The following is a 17,301-nucleotide window of genomic DNA, read 5'->3' on the forward strand; positions in this document are numbered from 1 at the left end:
TCCAGGGCTGATTGAGGCGGTGACAGCGCCAGGCTTGCATGAAACCCACTGCCAAGGCTTAGGACCTCGCTGGGACTGTTGACAACCTCTTTTTCTACTTGACTCATATTGCAATCACCTGAGAAGCGTGTTGTCCAAAATTTCAAAGAGAGCCGAGTAGAATTAATAGACCAGAGGCAGCACTGAGTGGGCATTATTCGTTGACAGGTAAAGAAGTTAGATGGAAAAAAAGGTCAACCAAAGGAGGTGTAAGGTGTGGTCATTGAGAAACATGCTTATCATATTCAAGTCCTAGCAGGTTCAGCTGGTTTTAGATGGCTATTTACATTGCCACTTACCGTCTCATAACAAAATCATCACTAGGTAAATCTGCATGTAGCTAGCTCACCCACTGGTCAGTGCTCAGTCATGATATGCCTATTTTTGTTAGCTTTTAAACTTTCTCAAAAAAATCATAACTTTCTCATAAACTGACTTCAAAACACAAGTGTTTATGTGAACACATGCTTATGTTTGTGTTCAGCAATTTTTCATATCAGTTTTTGAATATGCTTATAAAATAAGACTAGTTGACTTTACAAAATTTGTGGAGTCTCAGGAATGACTTCCTAGATCACAATTTTAACTTGTAACCTTTAATTTTCATTACTAGTTGAACACTGATGTAATCAGTGCAGGAATTGACGAAAGGGTTGGAAAATAGATGTGAGATGGTGACCTAACATGAGAATAGCTGGATCTGGACTCTGTTGAAGATCCAGAAATCATGCCTTTGTAATCAGCCCCAGGATGATCAGCCCTGGAGAGAGGAACTCACACTAATTCAAGGGCACACAAGAGTCATACAAATCAGAAAGCCTATTTAATGAATTCAATAAGAAATATAACCAGATCATTCAGGTTAGCATAAAATTCTGTTCCTCTAGTCAAAGTATATGAGAAGCTAAATCATAATCAGAGGCCAGTTTTTGGATTTATCCAGAAATCATCCTCGGGAATCAGAAGTGGTCAAAACTTAGGTGATTGGTGTATTCCCTTCCTGTGGGCAGATTCACTTGGGAAATAGAAGATTGCTTGATAAATGTAGAGACAGAACAGGGAGTTTTATATTAATGGAATGTTTAAAAGAATCAGGCAAAACAGCTTGAGATATCTGTTCAAAACAAGCAATAATCTTGCTAATTACTTCAACCACTTACTTTTATCTCCAAACCAGGGACCAGAAATATTCGCAAACCCTATAGTTAAGACTTCCTCTTCCAGTGACAGAGCATGGGTAGACACTACCACTGTGGGCCTCTAGAGGGTCTCTTTGTTCCCCCAATGCTGAAACATCCCCTCTTCCCCCTCATCTCAAAACATACATCCCTTCTAATTGTCACTTTCATTCTTTCGTTTCTTGGTATATACTTAGGAATGGAATTACTGGGTCAGAAGATGAGGCCATTTCTGTAGGTAATGTCAAATGGTTTTCCAAAATGAGTGTATCAATTTACACTCTGTCATCAGTGCATGCCTTTCTTTGCTCCACATTCCAGCCAACCCTGGATATTTTTAATTTTTGGTAAATCAATGTTTGTAAAATGCTGTCTTGTGGTTTTGACTTATATTTCCCTGTTATTAGTAAAACTGAGCATCTTTTCACTTATTCCTCGGCCATACTTCTTATCTGCATCTCCTGAAATTGTGACATGGATTTTTCTTTAACCAATTAATACAATGAATTATATTAAGAGATTTTCCTATGTTTAATATACATTGCATTCAAATTGTTATGAGATAGTATCTTTTAAAAACTTCGAGACTTGGTTTAATAGTATTTTGTTCAAGGTTTTCACATTTAAATTCAAAGGTGAACTTGGTCTGTAATTTAACTTTTTCTTATTGTCTTGTCTGATCTGTTCTTGTCACAATGTCTCTGATCTTAGCCCAGTTTTTCTCTGTTCTGAAAGAGCCTGGTAACTTGTTTCTGAGAAGATTTTGAACTTGATTCATATTCCCCATTATTTTAGAACAATTCAAGTTTTCAGTAACTGTTGGGTCAGTTTTGATCATTTATTTTTTCCTAGGAATTAGTCATTTTTGCATATTTTTTTAATTTTTAATTTTTTTTAGTGGAGTATAATGTATATGTAGCAAATGCAATATGGAAGAATTTTGACAGATGTATACACCTATGTGGCGAACACCCATAAAGAAATAGAATATTTTCATCACTGCAGAAAATTCTTTTATGCCATTTTCCAGGGAATCCTGACCTCTACCTCTAAGAAACATTTTCTATTCTGATTTCTATCATAGATTAGTCTTGTTTATTCTTGAATTTCATATAAATAGAATCATATAATATGTACTCTTTTGAGTTTGGATTCTTTTTCTCAAACATTTTTTTGAGATTCCTCCATGTTGCTGCATATATCAATAGCTTGTTACTTTTTATTGCTGAGTAATATTCTATTGTATGAATATTCCACAGTTTGTTTATCCATTCTCCAGTTAATGGACATTTCCATTGTTTCCACTTTTAGCTATTACAAATAGAGGTGCTCTGAATATTCTCATGCAAGTCTCTTTGTGGACATGTGTTTTCATTTTTCTTGGGTAAATAGCTGAGAGTAGAATCGCTGAGTCATAGAACAGGTGAACGATAAACTTGATAAGAAACTGCTGTATCATTTTTCAAAGTGGTTTTAGGATTTTACATTCTACCAGCAATATAGGAGAGTTCTGGTGCACCATCTTTTTCTGTCAATATTTGGTATTGTCAGGTTTTTCAATTTTAGCCATTCAAGTGGGTGTGTAGTGCTATGTCTTATGGTTTTAACTTGTATCTCCCTAATGATGAATGATTTTAAGTGTTTTTTCTTGTGCATATTTGTCATTCATATATCTTTATTTATGAAGGTCTGTTCAAGTTTTTTGGCTATTTTTAAGTTTGGTTATTTGTCTTTAAATTGATTTGTAGTTCTTCATATTTTCTGGATACAAGTCCTTTGTCAGAAGTATAAATGGCAAATATATCCTCTCAGTTTGTGTTTTGTCTTTTTATTTTCTTGATTGTGTCTTTCAATGTGCAGAAGTTTTTAATTTGGGGGATGTATAATTTATCAACTGTTTTGAGTTAGTGCTTTTCATGTCCTAAGAAATCTTTGTTCCTACTCCACAATTGTCGAAGATATTCTCCTATGTGTTCTATTAGGTTTGTAATTTTGGCTTTTACATTTAGATCCATGACTTATCTTGAATTAATTTTTTTTCATGATGTGAGATAGAGGACCAGGTTCATTTTTTTCCCACATGGATATCATGTTGTTCCAGCACTATTTATTGAGAAGACTTTCCTTTCCCTATTGAATTAACTTGCTGTCTTTGATGAAAATCAATTAACCACATTTAATTGGATTTATTTTTGGACATTCTATTCCATTGAAATATATGTCTATCCCTATGCCAATATTAGGGTCTTTTAATCCTTTACCATCGTAGTAAGTCCTCAAATTTGGTTGTTCTGTTTTTATTATTATACATTATAAAAAAGTTATATATTTTTTATTCCTACATTGTTCATTTATGCTTTCTCTCTGTCTTGATCAACTTTGCCAGTGGTTTATTAATTTTATTACTTTTTTCAAAGAGCTAATTTTCAGCCCTATTGATACTTTTTTTCTTTTTTCAAAGACTTCATTTTTTTAATAGCAGTTTAGGTCCACAGCAAAATTGAGTAGAAAGTACAGAGAGTTCCCATATACTCCCTGTCCCTATACACTCACACCTTCCCCCACTATCAACATCCCACACCACATGGTACATTTGTCACAATTGTTGGACCTACATTGACACATCATTATAACCCAAAGTCCACAGTCTACATTATGGGTCACTCTTGGTGTTGAACATTCCATGGGTTTTGGCAAATGTGTTATGACATGTATCAACCATTATACTCATACAGAATAGTTTCACTGCCCTAAAAATCCTCTGTGCTCTGCCTATTTATCCCTGCCCCCCCCAGCAACCACTAATATTTTTACTGTCTCCATAGTTTCTGCCTTTCCAGAATGTCCTATAGTTGGAATCATACAGTATGTAGCCTTTTCAGATTGGCTTCTTTCACTTAGTAATATGCTTTTAAGGTTTCTCCATGTTTTTTTATGGCTCGATAGCTCATGTCTTTTTAGCACTGAATAATATTCCATTGTCTGGATTTACCACAGTTTATTCATTCACACACTGAAAGACATCTTGATTGCTTCCAAGTTTTGGCAATTATGAATAAAGCTTCTATAAACATCTGTGTGTAGGTTTTTGTGTGGACATAAGTTTTCAACCCATTTCAGAAAATGCCAAGAAGCTCAATTGCTGGATTGTATAGTAAAAGTATATTTAGCCTTGTAAGAAACTGCCAGACTGTCTTCCAAAGTGACTGTAACACTTTGCATTGCCACCAGCAATGAATGAGCGTTCCTGTTGCTCCACATCCTTGTCAACATTTGGTGTTGTCAGCATTCTGGGTTTTCACCATTCCGTAGGAGTATAGTGGTATGTCATTGTCATTTTAGTTTGCATTTCCCTGATGACATATAACATGGAGCATCTTTTCATATGCTTATTTGCCATCTGTGTATCTTCTTTTGTGAGGGTTCTGTTCAGGACTATTGACCATTTTTTATTCAGTTTGTTTTCTTAGTATTGAGTTTTAAGAGTATTTTGTATATTTTGGGTAACAGTACTTTAGCAGCTATGTCTTTTGCAAATATTTGCTCCCAGTCTGTGGCAGCTTGTCTTCTCATTCTCTTGAGACCTATATATTTTTTTTTTTCATGAGGAAGAGTGGCCCTGAGCTAATACCTGTTGCCAATCTTCCTCTTTTTGCTTGAGGAAGATTGTCCCTGAGCTAACATCTATGCCAGTCTTCCTCTATTTTTTGTATGTGGGACACCGCCACAGCATGGCTTGATGAGTGGTGTAGGTCTGCGCCTGGGATCTGAACCTGCAAATCTGGGCCGCCAAAGTAGAGCATGCCGAACTTAACCACTACGCCACCAGGCTTGTCTCAACCCATTTTTTTTAATATATTTTTTTTGAGCTTTGCTGTTATCTCTATTTGTTCCTTCCGTTGAATTTTCTTCAATTTATTTTGCTTCTTCAAATTTCATTTGAGTTATTCTGCTGTTATTCTGACATACTAAGTTGGATAGTTAATATATCCATTTTCAGCCTTTCTTCCTTTTTAGTGAGAATTTAGATTATAAATTTTCTTTCAAGTGCCACATTAGCTGCATCACCTAAGTTTGGATTGATAGGCCAAATAAAAAGATAATGAAAACTAAAAAACAATAAAATTACTACCTACCAAAATTTATGAGATACAGCTAAATTGATACCCGGAAAATTACTAAATGTATGTTTTAAAGTTTTCTTTTGTTTCTGATTTTTAAAAATTTGCGTCGTGTTCAGAAAGTGTATTTTACATAATATATGGATTTTTAAAAATATGCTGACTATTGCTTTATGGTCTAGATTAGAACCTAGGCAACTTTAAAAAATGGTCAATGTCTGCTTAAAAGATTATATATTCTCAAGTTTGACATGTTTTATTCTATAATCTCTTTTTGGTAATTCAAATATCTGATGACTCTCACTAACGTGAGCCTATTTCCTCATGCGTTTGTGTTTCACTTTAGCCGATAGAATTCTTTAAGGCCTGGTTTTATAGTTGGCTCCTTCGGAAAGGATTTGCTTTTGTTTCTGCCGGGTGTCTGAGGTAATTGCCAACTCAGGAACCTTTTAACTGAATTTTCAGCTGGGAAGTTTTATGTGGCTATACAGGTGGTAAAAATTCCAGCCCCAGACTCACATGAGAGCAGCCTGACGTGGCTGGGAATCCTCAGAGGGCACTATTTTCTTTTTATTTTCTGCCTCTTCCAGAGCCAAGGCCATGATCATTATATATCCTCAACATGTCTTTCTGTGGGGCACATGCTTTTAGTTCACTAACTGAAGGAGTCTCCCGTATGCTGTCTCATCTTTGTGCAGAGAACTTTCATTTGAATTCTCATGTTGTAGAGGTCCCAGGCCCCTATCCTTGTCCAAGTCCTTGTCTACTTTAATAGAATTGCGTTACAATATCTTACTTTGTTGTGGGTTCTATTAGTCAGGTTAGGTTAAGTGATGTTGCAATAGTAAATTAACCCCAAATGCTTTACATGTTATTTCTTGCTAGTGCTACCTGTATTGAGCAGGTTAGTGGAGAGCTGTGCTCCACGGAATCACCTAGGGACCCAGGCTGATATAGGATCCACCATCTTGGCTCACGACTTTGGCATTTGCTACAGCAAAAGGAGGGAAGGTAGAAGACCACACTGGGAATTTCACTGCCTCTGCTCTGAAGTGACTCACATCACTTCTGCACACATTTCATAGATCATCAGGAGGCACGCAAACTCACTTATCTTCAAGAGGACCGGGAAGTATAGTTTTCTGGGCACCCAGGAAGGAGGAAAATAAAACAGGATTTGGTAATTATATACCGTTTTCTCTGGGATAGCCACTACATGTTACCTAATATTTTGAGCATATAAGTCTTTGAGTTTCAGTTTATGAGTAATAATTAACTTATTTCATAAGTTCTTCAAAGATATTATACATGATTTAACATTTGTATAATGATAAACTAGATCTTTAAAAATAATTCAACACCTTCAAATCCATAATGTCTAGTGGCAAGACACTTTAAAGCTGACTGGACTCAATTTGATTTTAAGACTAACAAACAAAAAAATATGTATGGTGGTAGTCCCAGAAAGGCAGACATAAAAAGTGTATCTCCAGACAATTCATTTATCAGTAGAATCTGGTACTTTTCTTTGTAAGATATGGCAGTTTATTTGCTCAGTAGGGTCTGTTTGCTTTCTTCTAAGATTTTTAGAAAAAATTAATAATTTATTGGCTGAACCCTTGCATATTCTTCACGTTAAAGATATTTCACCTTTATTTGCTCTAACAGAGTTATTTTCAAAGAATTGCATCACCATCATTATCAAGGTCATCAGTTACCACCAATGTTAGTGAACACATACTGAATTTGGGGTACTGGGTTTCATGTGAATTTACATAATTCAAAGAAACATTTCTTGTCTTGGATTTTTTTTTAAACCAAGAGAATGAAGTTATAGCTCTTTAAGCTCATTTACAATTTTGCTTCTACTTTTTCAACAGTGATTCTTTAGCCTTATACATTTTTATTTGATATTTTAGATCTTTCAGACAAACAAGAAAATTTTGAAGTAGTTGGTCCCTAAGGGAAATATCAAGGTGCCCTCAAGGAACCTGGAAATAAGAGAAGTAAAGTTGCCCTTGGAAGTTAAACCTCAAAATCAGCATACAATGGTTCGAAGAATAGACTTCTAGGCCAGTAAGACCTGACTAAAATGATTGGATGATATTGTCTACTAAATTCACCCTTACTTTGACGTGCTTCCTCAACTTGCCACTTCCTCACTATCCCACTACGCTATCCTTCCCACCACTCCACTGAATCCTCTCTTGCCAAAGTCATGGATATCCTCCGTGTTGCCTAATCCACCAACCAATCTTACTCCTTAGTCTTAGAGCATGATCTCTACTCCTCAGAAATCTTTTCATATAATTAGCACTCCCACCATCTTGAAATAGTTTCTTCTTTTGGTTTCAGGAACAATGTGTTCTGCTGGTTTTTCTCCTGTCTCATAGGCTACTTTTCCTCAGTCTCCTTTGCTGGACTCTCCTTAGTCCTGCTTCTAAATTGGAGTTGCTTCAGGCCTCAGACTTGGGATCTCTTCAATCCTCTACCTTCATTCACCATCCTGAGGGATTGAATTCAATTCCACGGCTTTAAAAACTACCTATTGGCAACTAGACTTTTGGTGGTGAACATGGCGCAGTCTATACAGAAGTCGAAATATAATGATGTACACCTGAAATTTATATAATGTGATAAACCAAGGCGACCTCAACAAAAAATAAATATTAAATAAAACCCACTTATTTACTGGTGACTCTCAAATTTTTATCTTCAGTCCCAATATCTCCCCTATTGATTATAAACTACAGACTATACAACTGCCTACTCAGAATCTGCCTTTTGAAGTCTAATAACATGCTAAACTCGTCATGTCTGAAACCAAAATCTTGATTGCCTTCTCCTACCCAAACATGCATCTCTATTCACCTATTGGTCAGGCCTCAAACTTTGAGTGCATTCCTCAAAATATATTCCAAATCCCACCATATCTACCACTTTTACCATTTGCTGCTCTGTTCTGAAGTACCATCATCTCTTAGCTGACCCTGCAGTATATACCTAGCTTGCTTCCCTATTGCCACCCATGCCCTCTTTAGTCAATTCTCCATGTTGCAGCCAGAGAGATCGTTTTTAGAAGCAAATCTGAGCATATCACTCTCCTGTTCAAAACCCTTTAATAGCTTCTGACACATTAGAATAAGATCCAAAATTCCTTATCATGGCCATATAATCTTTTAAGACCCTTTGTGATCTGGCCCCTGACTGCCTTTCCCATATCACCCTACTGTTCTCCTCCTCGCCCACTGAACTCCAATCATATTGGTCTCCTATCTGTTTCTCAAACATGTCAAGCATGTTCCTGTTACCGCACCAGGTCCGTGTTTGCCCGCCACCCAGAAAGCCAATCACCTAGACGACGAGATTGCAGAGAGAGAGGGTTTAATCACAAGGCAGCCCAGTGAGGAAAACGGGAGAACAAATCTCAAATCCACTTCCTTGAAAATAGGGACTCAGTGGTATTTATGGGGAAGGGTGGAAGGTGGTCTGAAATAATTGGAGGTGAGGAGAGATGAGGTAATTGATGATCTGCGTAAGCATAGTCAGGCTTCATGTTTCCTCGTAGGACACATGTTCACAGAATGGCGGCATTAGCATGCCCTGAGGGTGGGGTTCCAACCTCTTGCCATCAAAGGGCCCAGTTGATGGGTTAGTGGTCTCACTCCGGCCTGAAGTGGACAAGGGGTTCAGTTCCTGAAAAAAAATAGCTCAAACACCCATTACCATGGTAACCCAGGCTCCAGGGAGATGTCATCTATGGGAACCTAGTGGAAGTCAGCGTATTGCCCAAACAGCACAGTTAACAATGGGTAAGTTTATCATGTACATTTAAATCCTAGCCTTCCATTCTGATAAGCCTTCCATTCTGATAAGTTTCTAGGTAAGGCCATCCCCCCTTCTTCCTGGTGCAGGGAAGAAGATACCTTTACAAATGGAGATTTTCTTTACAAATGTAAACGTCTCTCATAAAGGGTAACTAGAACTAAGAATGGGTTTAGCACAACCCACCCAGGTCCCGGAGATGTCTATAGTAATGGCCTTTTCTGGGGACAGGCCTCCCATCCCAAACTCCTTTGGTCAGTTAATGGGGGTGGGGATCAAAATGTCCTTCAGGCAGAGACATATTTTGAGTTTGCAAATTCCAATCCCTCATAGTTACTAGCTGTTTAATCATCAATGGCTCTTTGCCGGTTTCATTCCCATTGCAAGGCTTTTCCTTTGTGTGAACACTGGTCTCGTGTCTACTTGGCTTGCTTCCTTATTTCATTCACCCCCTTGGAAAGTCCTTCACTGTCCGCTCAATCTGAAGTAGCATCCCTCAACCCTTTTTTCTTTCCCTGTTTTATTTTTTCTTTGTAACACTTACTATAACTGTTTTTGTATGATTGATTTATAGACATATATATTTTTATTACCTTTCTCCTTCATTTGGAATATAAGATTTACAAGGGCAGGGATTTTATTTGAAGCTCTTAGAATCGCATTGTATCACCAATACCAAGGCATTCAATAAATGGTTGTTAATATTAGAACAGATTAGTATTTTGACATACTGGTTTGCCCTCCAGACCTTTAAAATTTAGTTACTGTGAGTTTACCCCTCAGAAATGATTTCCTTTTCAATGTGCTGGAAAAATCAGGTTCCTGATCTGATAAGGGAGACTTGAGACAGCGGTATATTTATGAAGGTAACAGATGGGGAGCTTCTCAGAAAGCCACCTCATCTTAGTGACTCCGTCTGCATTGTTGTGTGTTTGTATGTGTTTTCATGCAAAACTTCATCAGTTGCTTTCTCATGCAAAAGAGAGGATGCTGGAAGATATGAAATGAGTTCATTAGGTCATGGGCTCAGGCAGGACTGCATTTATAGCATGACGGTGAAGAGCATAGCTCTAGGGTGAGACCGATTGGGTTTGAATCCTCTCCCACTCAACAACCATGCAATTTGGGGCAAAACATTTAATCTCTCCATGCCTTGGTTTCCTCATCTGTAACATAGAAGGAAGAAGAGACTTTACATCATAGGATTATTGTCAGCACACACACAAAGCTTAGAACAGTGTCTACTACATTGTAAGCACTCAACAAATATTAGCAATAATTATTATCATTATTCTGTCATTTCTGTCAGTCTTTCAAAGATCAAATCAACTATTGTAGTTTTTATCTCACGGATAGATTCGAGCAAAATAGTGAAAAACTCTTTTGAATTCTGCTCTCATCACTGACTCTGCGTTACTCCTTTAATTTGGGAGAACTCGTTAAGTGTAAGGAAGGCTTGTCATCTATCTAGATCCCAGCAGGTGAGTAGAGGGTAACCAGGAGATTACAAAACACTCCACAAATATGGAATGGCAGGAAGCATGTCAAAAGTAATTTCTTCTCATTTTGCAACCAGACTGTGAGTGATGGCTCCACCAAGACCTCACTGAGGAGATCTTAGCTGATGACTCAACTCCCAAGCACTGGGCTTAACAAATGCAATGATGGTCTCCCGGCTATGCAGAGTGGGTTCCATGTTTACACTCAGACTAACGCCAGGAAGCAGGAGACGGCCTAAGGGCACTTCTTTTTTAAATTTTTATTTATTTATTTTTTTCCCCCAAAGCCCCAGTAGATAGTTGTCTGTCATAGCTGCACAGCCTTCTAGTTGCTGTATGTGGGATGCGGCCTCAGCATGGCCGGAGAAGCGGTGCGTCGGTGCGCGCCCGGGATCCGAACCCGGGCCACCAGCAGCGGAGCTCGAGCACTTAACCGGTAAACCAAGGGGCCGGCCCCTAAGGGCACTTCTTAAAAAAAGTAAATGTTCAATGCAAAATATCTGTTTTCTGTCTTGTTCAAATCCTGGTTCCTCAATATACTAGCTTTGTTGAAGGACTGTTTAAGATGAAACAAAACACAAAAACCATAAGAACAACATTTATTGCACACTTATCATGTACCATGCACCTTCCAAATTGTTTTACATGTATTAATTCACTTAATCCCCACAATTACTCCATGAAATTGGTATTATTATTCCACTTTTACAGAAAAAATTGAGACAGCCCCAAGAGGTTCAAGAATGTACCCACGGCCACACAGTTGGAAGTGATGGATCTGGGATGCCAGTCCGGGCAATCTGGCTCCAGAGGCCAGAAGCTTAAGCGTGTCACAATATTGTCTAGGAAAGATTTTAAGCATGTAAATCTTATGCACATTTTGGTTATCACCACTATTCTTATCACAACTTGGCATCCCTTACATTTGGAAAATTATCCATTTCTCCTTTAAAAGTTATTTAAGGTTGAGCGTGAGGGACTGGACTATGCAGGGAAATCCATGGAAGCCTTACAAAACTTCGCACACAACTGTGTGATTGGGACAAAAATCACCCACTTCTATTCTATTGGCTCACTCCCGTCTGCTGCCTTGTTTTAGACAGTTTTCTAACTTTTTAAAAAATGTAGTTCTTTTGTCTTTCCAGCAGAGTTGTAGGAAGGCCCATTGTCTCTTTTCTTCAGCTTCAGGTGACTGCTGGAAGGACTAAAAATGGAAAAGCCAATCCTCTTTAACTCTCTTTGCTGTGTGTGTGAATTTTAATAAGTACTTTCTGAAGTTAGGCTCCAACTGTCAAATAGAAACGTATTAATAGCAGGCAAAAGATTGTCACTAAAGGCAAATACTTGCTGGAGAGATACCCCTACTCAATGCTTACTCCTTATTCCTTTAAGGCTGGTGGAAGTGGGATTGCAGGGGTAACTCATGTCTTTCTGCTTCTTGAGCTGGAGAGGAACACTTTGGTTGGCTTAGTGGCTGCGGTGAGACAGAGGGGCCCGTGATTCAGGGTGAAGCCCCATGCAGATAAAGACTTAATTAAAGATGTTTTGTCTAAACTTCCTGAGAGCCTTAAATTCATGATACAAACATTTTATCATGCTTTGAAAATGCAGTAAGACTATTCTCCTCCTTCTCATTTTGGCAGGTGGGTTCACATATGGGGAGGGGGAGCCTGAACTTTAGAGGCAGAAGGAACCTGATTTTACTTACAAGCTCTGTGACTCTCGGCACGTTACTTGCTTCTTTATTTTGTAAGATGGGATTCATAGGGGCCGGCCCCGTGGCTTAGCGGTTGAGTGCTGCGCTCTGCTGCTGGCAGCCTGGGTTCAGATCCCGGGCGCGCACCGTCGCACTGCCTCTCCGGCCATGCTGAGGCCGCGTCCCACATACAGCAACTAGAAGGATGTGCAACTATGACGTACAACTATCTGCTGGGGCTTTGGGGGGGAAAAAAAAAAAAAAAAGATGGGATTCATAATACATTCTGGATTGTTGTTAAGATGAGTCATACATGACATCAAAGGCATATATATAATACATGACATATAAAAGATACTCAGTAAATGGTAGCTATGACTATTAACTATAATGCTTAAAAGGTCTTAGGAACCCTACATTATATTCAATCCATGTAGACACGTCCTGAATTATCCTTTTGCTTGGACCCATATTTCCAAAATGTTAACAGACTTCCTGGGAAATGACTCTCCTTTAGGTGGATGAGACTGTCATCAACTTTGCAGACATATAGAAAACACTACAGCAGGACCAAACCTTCAAAAATAGGGTAATGCAGTCTTCTTACCCCAGATAGAGTGTGTTTATATCCCATTAGCATCCTGTATGCCAATGTGTCTTTGAAGTCACTTCACTTCTCTGTGTGTTGTTTTCTTCATCTGCAATGAATGTTCTGTTCATTGAATGAATGAACACCAATGAGGGTGTTAGCTAATCTCCAAATTCCCTTCTAATTCAAACCTCCTATTAGTTTACGGGCAAGGTGAGAGATGACATGATTCAGAGACTCTGAGTTTAGGAACTACGGATTTTAATTACGAGATTGTTCCCTAAGAAGCAAGTTACTTTCTATTATCTGTTCTAGGAGGTAGGAGAAGGCTGTAAGTCTCAAGACCAGAGTATTACTATCTTACCATGAAGCTTTGCTGTACAACAAAAATACGAATTACCTGCACATTCAAGGAATTAATTGGAATGCAAGATGCCTATGAACTAATAACATCTCCTGAAGCTAGGAAAAGAGACTGGCTTCAGAAACACAGTATATGACCGCTTCCTATGGCTCATTCATTTCTATTTTAAGACACAACCACTGATCGCATACATTTATTCCTTGAAAAAATTTTTTCACGCTGCTTGGGCATAACCTGGCTGTCAAGTGGCAATAAGCATTCTCCACCCACACAAGTTGGACAGTGTGACATCATTCATGCTATGACAAGCCTTGCCTTTAGAAAGCCAGAAAAATATTAGTAATGTACTCTAAAAAATTTCGAATATGGGGCCAGCCTGGTGGTGTAGTGGTTAAGTTTGTGCGCTTTGCCACGGCAGCTCTGGGTTAGAGGGTTCGGATCCCGGGCACAGACCTACACACCGCCCATCAAGCCATGCTGTGTTGGCGTCCCATATACAAAAACTAGAGGAAGATTGGCACAGATGTTAGCTCAGGACCAATCTTCCTCACCAAAAAAAAAAAAAATTCAAATATGATACTTTATAAATCTCACTTTTAACACTATATTAAGTAGGAAATAAGAGCAACAACAATAATGATCTCTGTCTTATTCATCTTTATTTCCTCAGCACCTGCACAGGCAAGAGGATATTTAAATATTGAAGGAAATATTTAATATTTGTGCCAGGGATGTCGGAATTGAGTTTGTTTCTTGAGTTGGCAGAGCACATTCTCAAGCATTTTACTAATTTTTCTCAGGTCAATATTTTCATGCTGATGATTTCATTTAATCTTAAAAAAAATAAAATTCTATGAGTTATTATGAAAACTAGAGGTAATTCTTCACCTGGGATCTGATTATGAATTAAAAGTCCATCTACTCTTTGAGACCTGTCATCTCTCTCCAGTTACAACTATTAAGTACTCCTAAAGAACATGGGCTTTGGGGCCAGGCAAATTGTTGCTTTCTAGCTGTACGAGTTGGAAACTTAACCATTACTTAACCCCTCAAGCCTCAGTTTCTTTGTCTGTAGAATACCTTTGTTGTTGTTTGTTTTTGCTTTAATCAATATTAGACAGAATGTATATAACACCTCTAGCACAATGTCTGGGACACGAGGGAGCTATTGTTATTGCCGTTATTATGAAGCTATTTTCCCCACTGGTAAGATACGACATTTTCTGCTGGAAAAATCAAGACTTGCTGCTTGTCACTTTATTAAATCTAGACCATATCCCTTTTGGGCTTGAGGATCAGATGTGGGATTTCAGAATTATCACAAGAAATTAAAAATGCTACCTCCCCTCCCTCCCCCACGAAGGGCCATCCCCTGAGAGATCCTGAGCATCCGCTCGCCTGACCTACTGGGATAAATAAAAGTCAGGACAAGGTCCCCACACAGAGCTGGATGATTCATGTGCAAACGCCCTCTCTGATTCATAACAAGAGAGCAAATCATTCTGTCATTCCCAGAAGCCTGCAGAGCCAGCCTCATTTGGCAGAGACCATGGGGCCTCCCAGCTTCCGGGCATAGAGTTTGGCTGCAATCTGAATGCTTGGTGATGACCAAATTGGTGACGAATATAGCTGAGCAGCAGGGCTGACGACTCATGGAGGTACTGTGGGTAATTAGAGATGCATTACAATCCCATAGTTTGTATCATGGCTCGGGGTCAATACAGGGTCGCTGCACATGGCAAACTTAGAGAGCTGTGTCTGGAAGGATGACGCCAGCTAGGAGAGACTGGGAGAGTGAAGTGGATGGGGATGAGGAGCCAGGAGGGCTGGGGCACAGATACACAGACAGGGACTGGCGACAGCCCGGATGTGGGGCAGTGTGCCCTGGGGACTCTGGGGAAGGGAGCAAAACACAGGCAGCTGAACTGGCTTCCCCACCGCCATCCCTGCCATCACCAATTAACCTTCTAGGCCAAGGGTTCCCAGAGACTGGCATGTCAGGGGCCAGTCCAATTTCAAGAAATAATTGGGGCCTGCCATAGGGTAGCCAACTTTTTATTTTGCAGAGTAAGGACATTGAAAACAAACAAAACAGTTGCCATCTACTATCATCATCATTTCATAAGAGAAAGGGGATTTTTACATTAAATAATGTAGGAAGGACATAATCTCAGGATAAATGACAGTCATGTAAATTTAATTAATTTAGCTCACCAAGTTGTGGTTATTTTTCTCATTACCATGAAGACTTATGAAAACTCTCTTGCAGACTAGTTTTAAGTTTTCCCTCCAGATTTTCCACAAAGGCAAGACCCCGGGAATAGTTTTGGACAGAATATCCATGAGGATAAAAGTAACGTAACAAACTTCATGAACTTTATGAACTTTGTGAAGAAAATCTTTATGATGATTTCTTTATGAAGAACTTTATGAAGAGAAATGGCTTCCATCCTTTCTCTATACGTTTTTTTTCACGCTAGAGTTAAAAGGAATAGAAAAAAGAAAGGAAAAGACAAGAAAGCTTATCTAGTAAATCATTTCATTAGGATGGCATTCAAAGTTCTATTATAAAAATGTTCCAATGATTTTATTTTATTTATTTATTTTTTTATTTTTATTTTTTTTGAGGAAGATCAGCCCTGAGCTAACATCCATGCCAATCCTCCTCTTTTTGCTGAGGAAGACCAGCCCTGAGCTAACATCTATTGCCAGTCCTCCTCCTTTTTTTTCCCCTTTTTCTCCCCAAAGCCCCAGTAGATAATTGTATGTCATAGTTGCACATCCTTCTAGTTGCTGTATGTGGGACACGGCCTCAGCATGGCCGGACAAGCGGTGTGTCAGTGCGCGCCCGGGATCCCAACCGGGGCTGCCAGTAGTGGAGCGCGCGCACCCAACCGCCAAGCCACGGGGCCGGCCACTCCAATGATTTTAAATGGGATTTTTGACCACGTATTTCTTCCGGGTGACATAGCAATGACTTATACCTATTGAGCTATTTCATTTGTAAAGGACTTTTACATTTATAACCTTATTTGATTCTCTAAACTCTATAGATACTTTATTATTATTATTATTATATTATCCATTTGGTGGATGAGGAAACTGAGGATTAGATTTGCCCAAGTTTACAGATTTGGTAAATTGTGGAGCTAGGACTCAAACCTACATCCTTTGGTTCTAAATTCTGTGCTCTTTCTCTACTCTATGTGTAAAGAGGAGGTACCTTGACATTTTGCCATGCTCAATGTATTTTACTCTCTGGAACAAGATTATCACACTTTGGGAAAATCTTATAAAGATCCAAAAATTCAACCAGGATAGACCTGAAACGAAAAGCTATGTTCTCAGTCCCAAGACACTCTAATTACCAAGAGTGGGTCATTTTAAACCTGGCATGTTTAACGCCACATTTCATTATTCCAAGTGGACCACCCTCTGTGGTGGGATTACACAAAAGACAAAAGCAGAAAGCATTTAGTTAATGAAACAAAACAAAAAAGTGTTAGTACCTCACCTGTTGCTGATTTTGTGTTTGTACTTTTAGATTTTTTTTTCCTTTGAAGAACATTTTTGTGCTTCTTTCTGCTCCATCAAATTAACTAATTTGACTTGATGCTACTTTGTTCACATTCAGAGCTGGGAGATGTCTCCTTAGTCTAATGTGTCCTTTCCAAAGGTGGTAGGTGGGGAGGCTGTGGGGCAAAGGGAATGCTGTTTGGGTGAGGGACAGCTGGAATGTGTTCCCTTGTGTGTGACCAGCCAACTCCAGGTGGCTTCTGCACCTGCACAGGCTGAGGCAGCACACGTGACGATGCCTCCCACAGGACGCTCAGGCCCTCCCTCGGCGTGAGGGATGGCGTCCCTCTACCCACATTTGGTTCTCCCATACATCTCTGCCCTAAGGCTCATCTAGCTGGAGTTGAATGCTTCTTGAATTCTTGGCCTGCCCTCAACTTTATTCCCCCTCTAATACTAATAGACAGCAATATC

This window comes from Ceratotherium simum, chromosome 15, assembly GCF_057802395.1.
Source record: "Ceratotherium simum simum isolate JZ-2026a chromosome 15, ASM5780239v1, whole genome shotgun sequence".
In the NCBI taxonomy this organism is placed as follows: domain Eukaryota; kingdom Metazoa; phylum Chordata; class Mammalia; order Perissodactyla; family Rhinocerotidae; genus Ceratotherium; species Ceratotherium simum.